Here is a 14,018-nt window from a genome sequence, read left to right as displayed (position 1 = left end):
AGGGAGGGAGGGAGGGAGGCAGGGATGGAGGGAGGCAGGCAGGGAAGGAGGGAGGGAGGGAGGGAGGCAGAGAGGGAGGGAGGCAGGCAGGGAAGGAGGGAGGGAGGCAGGCAGGGAGGGAGGGAGGCAGAGAGGGAGGGAGGCAGGCAGGGAAGGAGGGAGGGAGGCAGGCAGGGAAGGAGGGAGGCAGGCAGGGAGGGAGGGAGGCAGGGAGGGAGGGAGGGAGGCAGGGAGGGAGGGAGGGAGGCAGGCAGGGAGGGAGGCAGGCAGAGAGGGAGGGAGGGAGGCAGGGAGGGAGGGAGGCAGGCAGGGAGGGAGGGAGGCAGGCAGAGAGGGAGGGAGGGAGGCAGGGAGGGAGGGAGGGAGGGAGGCAGGCAGGGAGGGAGGGAGGCAGGGAAGGAGGGAGGCAGGCAGGCAGGGAGGGAGGGAGGGAGGCAGAGAGGGAGGGAGGCAGGCAGGGAGGGAGGGAGGGAGGCAGGCAGGCAGGGAGGGAGGGAGGCAGGCAGAGAGGGAGGGAGGCAGGCAGGGAGGGAGGGAGGGAGGCAGGCAGGGAGGGAGGGAGGGAGGCAGGCAGAGAGGGAGGGAGGGAGGCAGGCAGGGAGGGAGGGAGGCAGGCAGGGAGGGAGGGAGGCAGGCAGGGAGAGAGGGAGGCAGGTAGGGAAGGAGGGAGGGAGGCAGGCGGGGAGGGAGGGATGGAGGTAGGCAGGCGGGGAGGGAGGGAGGCAGGCAGGGAGGGAGGGAGGCAGGCAGGGAGGGAGGGAGGCAGGCAGGGAGGGAGGCAGGCAGGCAGGGAGGGAGGGAGGCAGGCAGGGAGGGAGGCAGGCAGGAAGGGAGGGAGGGAGGCAGGCAGGGAGGGAGGCAGGCAGGAAGGGAGGGAGGGAGGCAGGCAGGGAGGGATGGAGGCAGGCAGGGAGGGAGGCAGGCAGGGAGGGAGAGAGGGAGGCAGGCAGGCAGGGAGGGAGGCAGGCAGGGAGGGAGGGAGGGAGGCAGGCAGGGAGGGAGGCAGGCAGGGAGGGAGGGAGGGAGGCAGGCAGGGAGGGAGGGAGGCAGGCAGGGAGGGAGGGAGGAAGGGAGGCAGGGAGGGAGGGAGGCAGGCAGGCAGGGAGGGAGGGAGGCAGGGAGGGAGGCAGGCAGGTAGGCAGGCAGGCACGGAGGGAGGGAGGGAGGGATGCAGGCAGGCAGGGAGGGAGGGAGGCAGGCAGGGAGGGAAGGAGGCAGGGAGGCAGGCAGGGAGGGAGGGAGGCAGGGAGGGAGGGAGGCAGGGAGGCAGGCAGGCAGGCAGGGAGGGAGGGAGGGAGGGAGGCAGGCAGGGAGGGAGGGAGGGAGGCCTGCAATTGTGCAGGGAAGAGCATTCCATGCAGTAGACCTGCAAAGGTGTGGTGCAGGGGTGGGGTGGGGTGGGGGAGGCATGTGCCTGTGTGGAGGGATGGCCAGGAAGCCAGTGGGGCTGCAGGGGAGAGAGGGAGTGTACTAGGAGAGGGGGCCAGACTGCCGAGAGCCCCAAAGGCAAAGGGGGTTGACCGTGAAGCTATCTATGAGCGCGGCCCCCATGTGAGCCCTCGCATGTTATTTTCTTAGGAAGTCCCCAAATCATAGAAGCTGGATTCACCTGGCTTGCAGGCCACTGAAGCAACTTTAAGTGTTTCTTCCAAATGACACAGGACACCAGTGGAAGGCTGTGTCACCAGATCAGGACAGTGACATCATCTGATAAAAATTTTTAAAAGAGAGGGACAAAGTAGCTGGGAGAATGCGGACAGTGGTGGGTCCTGGAATCTAGGCGGGGTGGGGGAGGAAGCAAGAGCAGGCGGTGGTGGGAAAGGCGATGGGGAGGGGCCAGCGTGGTGGGGCGGAAGAGTCCCTGGGATTGGGGGACCATTGCAAGTGGGCTGGGAGAGGGGCGGACCCTGGGATGGACTGCACGGTGGCTGTTTGGCAATAGGGTCCTAATGATGTGTTTTCTGCAAGTTTCCTTTTACTCCCCTGGGGCATAAAAAGCAAAGTGTCCTTTGGAGGGTGCCGATCCCTCAATCCCTCGATCCCTGGTGGCAAACAGTTGGCTTTGAAGCTGCCCCCTCCCTTGTTTATTGATACCAAATGTTTGTTTTAGATCAAAAGGAAGAGGTTTTCTTCAAAGGCAATTTTTTTACTTGCTTTTTTCCCCCTGCAGGTTGAAATTCTGCCTCTGAGAAGCTAACAGTCTTCCTGTGGTCGCCACTCCTCCCCAGCAGCCCCCTCCTTGCCAAGGACGGTCCAGAAGGAGCCCCACTGGGGCCTCCCCGCACAGCAAAGCAGACCTCACCTCCCACTACCAGGTAAGGCGGCCCCACCTGTCCACCACGCCCATCCCCAGAGTTTGCATTTGTGGAGGAAATACGTTTTAATGCAGCGATTTGATTTTCCAGCAAGGGTTGTGGGGTAGGGGCGTTCCGTGCTGCTCTCTATAGCTTTCAAGTCATGGTGTCTTTGTGGAGTAGGAGGGGGAACATCGACGGATGCCCAAGAAGGTATGGGTTAGAATTTGTAAGGAGTGACCGCTCTTTGTACCTCGAAGCCCATCAGCCTGGCTGCAGGGCAGTTAGTCCTGGAAGGAGGGTTGGCGGGGTGTGGGGTCCACTGTCTGGTGTCAACAAAGATGCCATAGAGTCCAAGGTCAGGGCCTGCCCCTCCCCTGCACGGTTCGTGTTCTGCTGCCCAGATTGCTCCACGGCTCAGGGAGGGCCCTGAAGCCTTCCTGTGGCTCTAGACGGGACGGCATGATGGCTCTGTTCCCACCCCGAGAGGGTGACTGCCGTTCAGCTCTGACACTGACCGCCAGAGTTAGCGTCAGACTACACAGGGTTTGGGCCAAGCGCTCTGTAAGATGGCTCTCACTTTGAATGCAGGCTGCCAGGGTCACCTGCACTTGTGACCAATGGCAAATTCAGAGGTTCCCAGGACCCCTCAGTTTTGATAATTTGCTACAATTCACAGAACAACAGCAACAAAAAAGCACTACACTAAAAATGACAGTTGTATGACAGTCGTATGATACACACAGGTTGAGGTCGGAGCATCCACACCCATTCCCCATGGAGTTAGGATGCACCACCCTGCTGGTTCACCCACAAGTTCACCAACCGAAAGCTCCCTGAACCACGTGACTGAGCTGTCTCTAGCCCTCTCTGCTCCCCTGAGGTGGGGAGTGAAATTTCCAACCCTCTAATCACGTGCACGGCCAGCCTCACACTTGAAGCTTCCTACAGGTCCCTGTGAGTTGCCAGGTCAGCACACAGTCAGGTGTGGTCAGGAGTGGCTTTTTATGAATAACAGAAGACACTCCTATCCCTTGGAAACTCCAGCAGTTTTAGAGATCACCTCCCAGGAACCAGGGACAGACACCAGGTGAATTCTTTCTTAAACCTCCATGAGGTTCAGTGCAGCCCCATTCCCTGCTGATAGACAATGCAAAGCTGTGGGTCAGCGACCCCCAGGCAGGGAGGACTGGAGCCCTGAAGCCTGCAGGCAGGCTTTGCATGATGTAGGCTGAGCAGACGATGCCGACAAGAACCCTGGACAAAGAGACCAGAGGCCCGGACACAGGCTGGTCTCTCCAATACCCATCAAAAGATGCTCTTTCCAGAGTTTGCAGAATTGGAAGTCTCTATGCACAGTCTGGGTGCATCTCCAGGCGTGCACTGCTTGCTTCTCTCTGGTGAAGGCCATGGGTGCTCTTCTCTGCTCCAGGGCTCCTTGGGGTCTTCTTGCCGTAGCTCATCCATCCAGACTGCCCTACATTGTTCATTCCACAACCTTGAGCCCCCGATGTGCTAAGCCCTGTTTGGGGTGCTGGAGACGCAGTGGAGACAAGGTCAAGTTCTGGCCCTCATGGTGTTTATAATTTAGCAGGGACATGGAGAATAAATGTATGTCAGGAACCATAACGCTGTGAAGATAAATGCAGTGCATTAAGACCACGGGGAATGGTGGGGGCTGCAGTTGCCCAGGACAGAGGGGCAGGCCCCGGTGCTGATGTTGTGAGCCAAGACAGAAGGAAGGGAGGGAGGACCCCAGGATGTCTGAGGGGAGAGTGTTCCAGACAGAGGGAATGGCCAGTGCCAAGGCGCCGAGGCAGCAACGTGTGGGCATGCTGGAGAAGTAGCAGGAGGGGCTGGCGTCACGGAGTCCAGGGGCTGTGCAGGTGGAGGAAGGAGATGACGAAGAGGGTCCAGGGCTGGATGCAGAGGCCTTTAGGTTGGGACTGAGGACTTTGGATTTTGTCTTAAAGGTGGTGGGAGCCACTGCAGGGCTCTGAGTGAGGGATTGAATGGCCTGAGACATACAAAGGTGTCTCTGCCTTCTGTGAGGGGGACAGAGTGGAAGCAAGGGACAGCTGACGAGCCCACTGTCGCACTCTATCCCTGGGAGCACTGGCTCTGCCATGGACCCGGGAGGAGAGGAGTGGTGGATCTGGGCTTGTGTCTGAGATAAACCCTTAAACAACTCCCCTCCTCTGCTGAAACGGCTGTCACCCCATTCCGTAAACCATCAGGGGCCCCCTCGGGGAGCCCAGATAGGAAGGCCACACACCCCAGCCTGTATGGGACAGAGAAGCAGCAACGTGACTGTTTAGAGGGCAGGAATCCCACTGCTCTTTCTGGCTCTTTCTGCCCTGGGGCTCCCTGCAGTGTCGCTGTGAAGGCAGCACTGGTGTGCCATCCACTACGGCTCCTGGTCAGGTCACTCTGTGCCAAGATCACCGTGCTTGCAGGCTGTCTGAGAAAATGAGTAGAGGACACGAGGTTTGGGGCTGGCCTCAGTGCAGGACAAGAGACCCCCTGAGATCATGCTCTGTCTCTGGAACCTCAGACGCCTAGTTCCAAGAAGATGCGTGCAGCTCTGTCCCTAGGGGAGGGCCCTGACGTACAGACATCCTGCAGGCCGTGACGGTAGCACCGTCTCCCATGCTCCTCTGAAAATGCCACTTCCTGCTGCCTCCAAGAAGGAGGTTGTGGGGCCCAGCCTCACCTTTCTGTGGGTCTGAGAACCTGTGTCCCCCAAATAGGTAAATCCTCGGGGTCATCAACAGTGAAAGTGCAAGACCAGCCCACCCCCGAGGGAGGGTCTGGGAAGTCCAGGGTTGGTGGGGTCACCCCACAAGCTCTTTTGGACCTGAGCTGCTTCCCTCGGTGTGTTCACTGTCCAGCCCCTTGTTGATTCCAAAGGTGTACTCTGAATTGTGAAGTGAGGAATCTGCCTTTCAGAGTCTTCCTTTTCTAAAAGGGTGAGGTCAAGGGGAGAGAAGGAAGCCCCTCTGAGAGGAAGCCCCTCTGAGCAAGGAGCAATGCGGTCTGAGGCCTGCATGTGGCTTTGAATCTCTGCCTTTTATTCACCTTCAGGATGGTGGGTGGTGGGTGTCTGAAGGAAGAGGGCCAGGTACAGACATCTGAGGTCAGGTGTGCCTGCAGACACCCTCCTGCCCCGCGAGCTCCTGGGTTCTCCCTGCAGCCTGGACATGGGCTTCAGAGAAGGGGCCGCCAAAACCACCCCTTGGGCTACCAGAGCTCTGGCATGTGGATGCCGTCCATGGCCCAAAGGAATGTGACTAGAGGAAGGGGCTTCCTAAGAGGGACTTGGAGAACAGTGATGGAGAAACCCGGGCAGGGAAAAGCCTGCAGGAGCTTTTGCCCCAGTGAGGTGGGCTGGCCTTTCTGATTCAGGAATGGCCTTGGCAAGGAGGCCTTCGACTGAGACTCCCCATCACTGCAGGCGAGTCCTTGCTTCAAAGGAGAGTGTGGGGAGGAAGCAGTTTCCTCCTAGGACATTGCCTCAGCCCTGGTTCATTGCCTCTGCCTTGGAAAGGGTCCTGTCAATTAGATCCCGTTTTAAAGCTCATCCCTTTAAATATGGATTCAATTTGGGTTTTACTGTATAGTAAATTCTAAGTCCTTATTAAAAACATGGATGGAAATTAATCTGCTGCAAAACGAGATTTGTCTGTTAAACGCAGTGGCTGAGGCCTGGAGCAGATGGGTCTTTCAGGTCCACAGGGAAGAGACGGGCCTGAGCAAAAACTCCAGAGGAGGGTCATCTGCTCCTCCAACCCTAACCCTTCCCTTCCTTTCCCCTCCCCTTCGCCACTCTCATGGGATAACCTGAATTTTCCTAAATCACATTGCTGTTCGTTGTTGGGGTCACTCAGAGGAGCCAAGGAATGTGGCCGGTTGTCTCTTCTCTAGATGTTTTTGGGGATGGGGGAGCATCTTTGTTCTGGAGCTGAGAGATAAACAAAGTCTTCTGCCCTGATACAGACAGCATGAGATGGGAGCGGGTGCTGCCGCGCACGCCATGGGGCTGAGTGTGAGCCTGCCGTGGTAGTGCAGCTTACGCTATCCAAACTCATCCATCCACCCCGGCCCCCACCCTCAGGGACGCACCCATGAGCGGCAACACATGACTTCCCATAAATCATCTCCAAATGAGCGTGCTTCCTGCACTCATCCATCATGCCCGTCTCTTGTCTGCTTGTTTTTAAAAGCTGTTAAACTGGAATCCATCACAGGGGGAGCATGGCACCCTTGAGGGCTGAGCCGAGACACAGGCTGCCCGCATGAGCCGTGGGAATGTGCGTGGGGCTTCCTGGAGCACATGAGCGTTGCTTGGCGGCGGGGAGAGGAAGATCATGGCTTCATCTAGTTATACCAGAAGCGGATGGGACGTTGCTCCCAGGCTTGCAGTGAATGCATTCCTTTTGCAGGCGCTCGTCCTAGGTGCTCCTGGGTGGAACAGGCGGTGCCCAGCTGAAGGACATTGCTGGGGTCTCTCCTTCCTACAGGGGCATCTTATTTCCTTCTTGGATCCAATATTTTAATGAGAAGACTTTAGTTTGAGCCAGTCTTTGGAGACGTGGGTCCTAAAAACTTCTGTGAGTCCTTTTCTATTGACAAATGTATTTGGAAAATATTTAGGAAGGATGCCAAGCTCAGCCACTTCAGTCCCTCATTCTGATCCTGCCGAATTCTGCCACCCTGCCCCTTTGCTTGTTCACCACCAGAGCAAGCTCTGAGGATGTCCCTGTGAGAAAGAGGACACGAGACAAGGACCTGGGGCCCCACTCCATTGCTTCTGTTTCACCCTTTCTTCCTACTCCTCCTCCTCTTTTTTTTTTATCGGCGACGGAGTTTCGCTCTGTTGCCCAGGCTGGAGTGCGATGGGGCGATCTCAGCTCACTGCAAGCTCCGCCTCCCGGGTTCACACCATTCTCCTGCCTCAGCCTCCCAAGTACCTGGGACTACAGGCACCCGCCACCATGTCTGGCTAATGTTTTGTATTTTTAGTAGAGACGGGGTTTCACCGTGTTAGCCAGGATGATCTCGATCTCCTGACCTCGTGATCCGCCTGCCTTGGCCTCCCAAAGTGCTGGGATTACAGGTATGAGCCACCGCGCCCTCTTTTTTTTTTTTAATTTATCTTTATTTATATTTTTTTGAGACGGAGACTTGCTCTTTCACCCAGGCTGGAGTGCAGTGGCGCGATCTCAGCTCACTGCAACCTCTACCTCCTGGGTTTAAGAGATTCTCCTGCCTCAGCTTCCCGAGTAACTGGGATTACAGGCGCCCACCACCACGCCTGGCTAATTTTTGTATTTTTAGTAGAGACGGGGTTTCACCCTGTTGGCCAGGCTGGTCTCGAACTCCTGACCTCAAGTGATCCACCCACCTAGGCCTCCCAAAGTGCTGGGGTTACAGGGTGAGCACCTTCCTCCTCCTCCTTTTCTTCTTCTTCCTCTTCCGTCTCCTTTTCCTCTTTCTCCTCTTTCTTCTTTTTTCTCTCCCCCTACTTCTTTCCTTTCTCATTCCCCCTCCTCTTCCTACTTCTCTGTCTCCGTCTGTCTCTCTCTGTCCCCCCCACCCCATTGAGGAATTATGTGCACTTCAGGCTTTTCTGCACTTTCTTTTCCAGAGCCCCTAATTCTGCCACCCTGCCTCTGCCTATCCTCTCTATCATCTGGTTCCTTCTCTGCAGTTCTGGTGACTTGGCAGTCACCACTCACCCCTCACAGTGGTCGGAGAGGAGATGAGAAGACATCAGAGATGCCTTATCCCCTCTCTCCTTTCCCCTTCAAGGGGAAACGTGTGGCTAGAATCCTTCACACGCCCTGAACTGACTGGCGTGGGGTTTGCCTCCAAGAACTCTTTGTCTCTAGACAGATGTCACAGACCTCAGTGGCATTTGTGATATTTTGTCCCATCTGCTTTTGGCTTTGCCTCTATCCTTTTCTTTGCCCTATACTTGTTGGCTGAAGGATAAAACTGCGTTTTGGCACTGGTGTGACATTTTTTAAAAAAATAGAAAAACGGGCCAATATTTTTCCTTGGTGACTTTAGAGCTCTGTGAGTGAGCAGCGGAGGAGACTGGGCGGGTCGCAGAGGGCGCTGTGGGCGAGTTCCCCAGGACACCGCTCCCAATTAGAGCCCATTAGTCACTCCGTGTGTTAAAGCATTAGGAACAATTAAGGGTGAGAAGAGCTTCCAGATGTAGCTCCAGCGCTGGAGCGGGAAGGGAGGGCCCTGCCGCTGCTCCCCAGATGGAAATAATCCAAGGAGAGGAGCCAGCAGGGCCTGGTCCGCAGGGTGTTGGTGGCCCCCAGAGCACAGGGTGTCAGGTGCAGCCCCCAGGACAGTCAGCCTGGCCAGTGGGGCTGGAAATTCAGATCATCTGGGTCGGTGTCCCGTGACTGTCATCACAGAATGCCACGGACTGGGTGGCTTCTCACGATAGCTCTTCGTTCTCGCCAATTCCTGGAGGCCAGGATCCAAAATCAGGAGGGCAGCGGGGTTGCTTCTCAGGGAGAAACTGTCCCGCACACGGAGGCCTTTCTCCTGGCTCTGGGGGCCACTGGCCATCCTCTGTAGGCCTTGGCTTATAGATGCACCGTCAGTCCAGTCTCTGCCTCCATCATCATGAGGCAACCCCACCCCCATGCCTGTGTATCCTGTCTGTCGCGCACGACCTTCCTGTGTGTGTGTGTGCATTTGTGTGTGTGTACATGTGTGCACGCATGTGTGTGTGTGCACCTGTGTGTTCTCATTCCCCTCGTCTTCTAAGGACACCAGTCATTGGATCGGGGCCCACCTCTTACCTTCATCACATCTGCAAAGACCTTATTTCCAACTAAGGCCACATTTCCAGGTCCTGGGGGTTAGGGCTGGAACATGTTTTGGGGGGACATGATTCCACCCACTGTATCCTCCAAGGCTGCCAGGGAGGAAGATGAACCCAGGCACTATGACTCTACAGCCCATGACTCATCCCAAGGTGTCCCCTGACCCTCACGGCCCTGATCTCACCCAGACACTGAGATGCTCTGGAAAAGAACCATCCCTTGGCTGATTTTAAGACGATGATAAGAAGGTATGTAGGCTCAGCAGTAAAACCAAGGCCAGAATGACTGGAGCTGTAAGAGTGGACATTGGAAGAACCCCAGGACCCCAGGTCAGAAGGCCGTCCACAGACCTAGTGGAGAGGGAGGCACCTGGAACGATGGGCTGAGATCATTCTCTGTCCCCCACCCACTTCCCACCTCCCACTGCTGAGATCGGACTTGAGAACAAACTAAGAATTAAAAGCCAGACCCCAAATCTAAACCTAAAAATAAACAGTTCGTGCTGCAAGTTTTGGGCGCACACTTTTGTCACAGGAGAGAGAAACTGGAGTCTTGCTCTGCCTGTGGGAGAGGGAGGCGTTGTAGAGCTGGGCCAGGAGAGGGGAGCCTGTGAGGTCTCTCCAGGGGGCTCTTGAGGTGTGGAAGGAATGAATTGGAAGGAAAGGTCGGAGTCAGGCCCAAGAAACAGAGGGAAAAAGAGACCTCTGGGGAGAGAGGGATGTGGACACATTTTTGGGTGGGCACGGGTGCTGAAGTTAGTGATGCATGGGGCTCTGGTGGTGAGGCAGGCCAGTGGGCGGGCAGCAGGGACTGAGTCAGGTGGTGATGGTGGAGGTAAGAGTCCAGGGCTGGGGGAGACCCATGAGGACTTTAGGAAAAGGAACTAATGGCACCAGGGAATGAGGGGGAATGGAGGCAGAAAATAGATCCTGGGTACACGCTGCACTGAAGTTCACGGATACAAAAGTCAAATGTGAGTGAGGTGACCTTCTGCACAGACTTTGCTCCCTGTCTTCCCTCTGCATGCACAGCCCATCCTCCTCTGAGATGCTGAGTCCCCCAGCGATAAGGGCTGTGTCTTCAGTGAGAGCCAATAAATGATTGTCACCATCCGTTGAGGGGAAGGAGGGTTAGTCCTCGTGTTCCAGGATGGTATATCGACACCTGTGCAAGCATGATCCAAACAGACCCTGTCACACAGAAGTAACTGCAGAACTTGTGACTGCATCGTCACAGAGATATTCTGGATGGAGAAACATGAGAAGGTTCCACATGAATCTGTATAAATCCATATGTTTTAGATTCAAAATGATCAAGGGCCACCAGGGACGTGAGTCAACGGCATCCAAGAGCCTAAGTGGTTCTTGCTGGCCTCATTCTTAGATGGGACCTGGGGCTGAGGCCCCTCGATGTGATTCCAGAATTTCTTCATTTTTTTTTTTTTCCTGCGTTGACACGTGCATTCCTCAGAGGGGGTTGCCGGTGAATTCCACGGCAAAGGTGAATGGACGAGTGAGGATTTGTATGGATTGGGAGAAAATTATTCTTTTACCCGATTCGCAAGGATATACAAAGTGTTTGCAGGATTGGTGCTTTCAAAGACATCTGTGTTCTGTGGGGGAAAGAACAGAAAAGGAGCGTCAGCAAATGCCTGAGGAAGGAAAATTAATTTAGAAGTAGAGGTCAAGGCAAGCCTAACTTTAGTTCTGCGTGTGTGTGTGTGAGTGTGTGTGTGTGCTTTTAGGAGGAGGAGAAAAATGGAGGCGGAACAGAATAATTTTTCTTTTTTCCTTTGGGGTGGGAGGGGAGACGGAGCTTGGACAGATGGTGTTTCTGAGTGACCTTGCATTGCTGAGCGTTGCTGAGTAATGGCTGGAATTACAGGGAGCTGGCAGGGTGTGGCCACCTGCCGTCACCAGCGGGGGTTCATCAGGATGTCAACATTATGGGAGGGTCTGAAAGCAAGCAAAGATAAACCCAAGTTCAACAAAGATCAAATAATACACTCTTAACACAACTTCATGTGGGAGGCATCTGTGTGCCTGGAGTGTCCAGAACAGTGTGCAAGGCCTGGAAATCCATCAGGCTGACGTCCCTGAATGACACGTGTGAGCAGGTTATCTTACCCGAGGTCCTCGTCCCAAAATATATATGAATCATTGTGAATCCTCACAACAGTTCCAACTCGGGCTCTGTGAGGAAGCTGAGCTGCAGATAAATGACCAACCCAGGGCCATACAGAATTCAAACCCACAGCAGCTCCCTAGCAACAGGCTGAGGACACGTCTCACATGACCCATATCTCAGCTACACAAAGTGAGGTCTGTGGATGGGTGCCAGCCCATGAGGTGCTGCTCTGATCCCTGCCACTGAGTACAGAAGCTGAAATTAAGCATTTAGAATCTTTTAGTCATTTGAAGGAGTCATTTTAGGTCTGATGAGTCTAATCGTTAAGAACCTGGGCTTTGTGTTTTGTATGCCTTCTTTATTCCATTTTTCTAGTGATTCTATTTTTATAGGTTTTCTAAAAACCAAAAGTAAGGGCTTGTCACTTCAACTACTCAGGAGGCTGAGGTGGGAGGATTGGTTGAGCCCTGGTGTTTGAGATCAGCTGGGCAGCATAGTGAGACCCTGTCTCAAAAAACAAAACAAAGAAACAAAAATGTAGGTCCAGAATGAATTGGAAATAAAACAATGAGTCCTTCACCACAGATGGTTTGAGAAGTGCCGGTATAGAGGCCACACAGGTCAGATCACAGAACTTGTCACGTTTGAATAAGCTCTGCCACTGACCAACAGACCCAGGGCAGTGTCCTCGCTTGAGAATGGAGGGTGGTCATGAGATGTGGGAGGTGTGTGGTCAGCTTGGGCTGCCATGGTGAAGCCCCTCAGCCTGGGGGCTCACACAACAGAGGTTAATTTTCTCAAAATTCAGGCCAGAAGTCTAAGATCAAGCTGTTGGCAGCATTGGTTTCCTTGAAGGCTTCTCTTTGGCTTGTAGATGGTCGTCTTCTCCTTATGTCCTCACATGGCCGCCCCTTGATCTGTGCATGTCTGTGTCCTAATCTTCTCCTCTTAGAAGGACACTGGTCAGAGTGGATGAGGCCCACCCGTATGGCCTGGTAAGGGTCCTATCTCCAAATGCGGTCACATCTAACGTACTAGGGGTTAGGACTTCAATGTATGAATTTTGAGAGGGCACAATTCAGTCCATAATAGAAGGGTGCACGGGAATTTTCTGTACTATTTTTGCAACTTCTTGTGATTCTTAAATTATTTCAAAATAATTTAAGGACTACCACTCCCAACCCTCTGCCACCAGCTAGTACGACCACTGTGGTTTATCTCAGATGGGTCCCGTCAGGCACACTCATCATTCCAGGTTTGGGGGAGCTGCTCTCTGGGATGGAGGCCAAGTGGGCATGACCCAGAGCCCACCCCCACCCCACCTTCCTGCCCTCTGGTCCTGCACATCTGCAGAGGGCAGCTGGGCGGTCGTCATCATCTGTGCATGGAGCTGCCTCTTTGGTCATGTCTCTTGTCACCTGTCCCCTTTTCTTTCTGGAGTTCCTTAAGGGCACAGGCTGCAACTTGTTTCTCCCACAGTGCTGCACATAGTAGGTTTCCATAACGGGTTTTCCTGAGGCGTATTTGATATAATGTGCTTGGTGGAGATTCAGTCTTCTCTCTTGAAGTGTTCTTCCTTGACCCTGGAGAACGGTGGGATCCCAGGTCACACACGGGGCGCTAGGTGTGATGCAGGAGTGATGCATAGGGCTGGGATAGCTAACCTGCCTGCGTCCACCCAGGCTCTGCACACACCCTGGCCATGGGGACACAGGCAGTGCTACTCACCTGACAACGTTCAGAGTCCTTTCTTGTTATAAAAAGCACTTTGGGTGATGACTGTCTTTTAAACACTGCAGTCCACGGAGAGGTGACAGGTGTGTGTGCGCCTTCCTTGTTTATGTCGTGCTCTTTGTAGCTGAGAAAGCTCACGCCTGTACCCACAGTACTGGGTAACTGGCGGCTGCCTCAGCCACCAAAACAAATGTCCCTCAGGCCAGGGGTGACCAGAGGTGGCGTTTGAATATTGTCTCTTGTCTGTGAGCCAGAATGTCATTGGATGGATCATTATTCTAAACCATTCTGTTGCTCCAAAAGTTCCCAAGGCAAGGTCATCATGATTTTTGAATTATTTAGTATTTTGCCCAGCCCTGCACGCTCTTTGCAAAATGCTTTGCCCTCATTTCCCGGCGAATACCCCAAGTGTCGCACCCTGACAAGTGCTGGTCACGTACCCCGCTTTCCATGAGCTGAGAGCCACGATGGCTGGTTCCCATGAGAGACCCTTCGTGTGTCCTGGCCTCTTCCAGCAGGAGGGGTGCTGGGGACCCAGGACTCACCTCCATTCTGCATTATGGATGTCAAGCATTGTCACTGAGGCCAGCAGAAAGCTTATTTTGACTGTCTATGAAGCAGTTAATTCTGTTGAGTTTTTCTCCTTCAGTGAATAGAAAGGAAGGGCTGGTTCTGCTGTTATTTTTTTCGTGGTGGTGCATCACAGAGCTAGAACATGCGTGCAGTGGGCTGTGCTCAGGCAGAGGGAGATTAAGTGGCCTGTCTTGGATGACAGAGAGGCACACAGCATTTCCCTGGAGGTATACATTTTCCCCGGAAGACTCCAGAAGAGAGGAAATATTAAACCTGTATCCCTGAGGGACTGGGCGTGTGTTGCCAGAAGGGGTCCAGAGAAAGGATGACATTTCTTTGAAGTCTTATTTGTTCTCTTAAAACTTCAAGCACATCTTACATTGAATCCACAATATGCTTGTGCTGGCTGTAACCTGACAGTAATAGTTCCCCCAGACAC

General features: G+C 54.4%; 1 protein-coding gene across 22 annotated transcripts in view; it reads left to right on the top strand.

Annotated features, from left to right (window-relative positions):
• Positions 1–14,018, top strand: part of RBFOX3 (RNA binding fox-1 homolog 3) — a 526,282-nt gene that overhangs the window by 128,028 nt on the left and 384,236 nt on the right. For all 22 annotated transcript variants that reach the window (XM_063799974.1, XM_063799978.1, XM_063799981.1 and 19 more), the window contains exon 2: positions 2,171–2,315. The gene's annotated coding sequence lies outside the window, so the exon portion shown is untranslated. The remainder of the gene's footprint in view (positions 1–2,170; positions 2,316–14,018) is intronic.

Source organism: Pan troglodytes, chromosome 19, assembly GCF_028858775.2.
Source record: "Pan troglodytes isolate AG18354 chromosome 19, NHGRI_mPanTro3-v2.0_pri, whole genome shotgun sequence".
NCBI lineage: Eukaryota > Metazoa > Chordata > Mammalia > Primates > Hominidae > Pan > Pan troglodytes.
The sequence above is the reverse complement of the archived record's forward strand: the minus strand, read 5'-3'. Positions and strand labels throughout refer to the sequence as shown.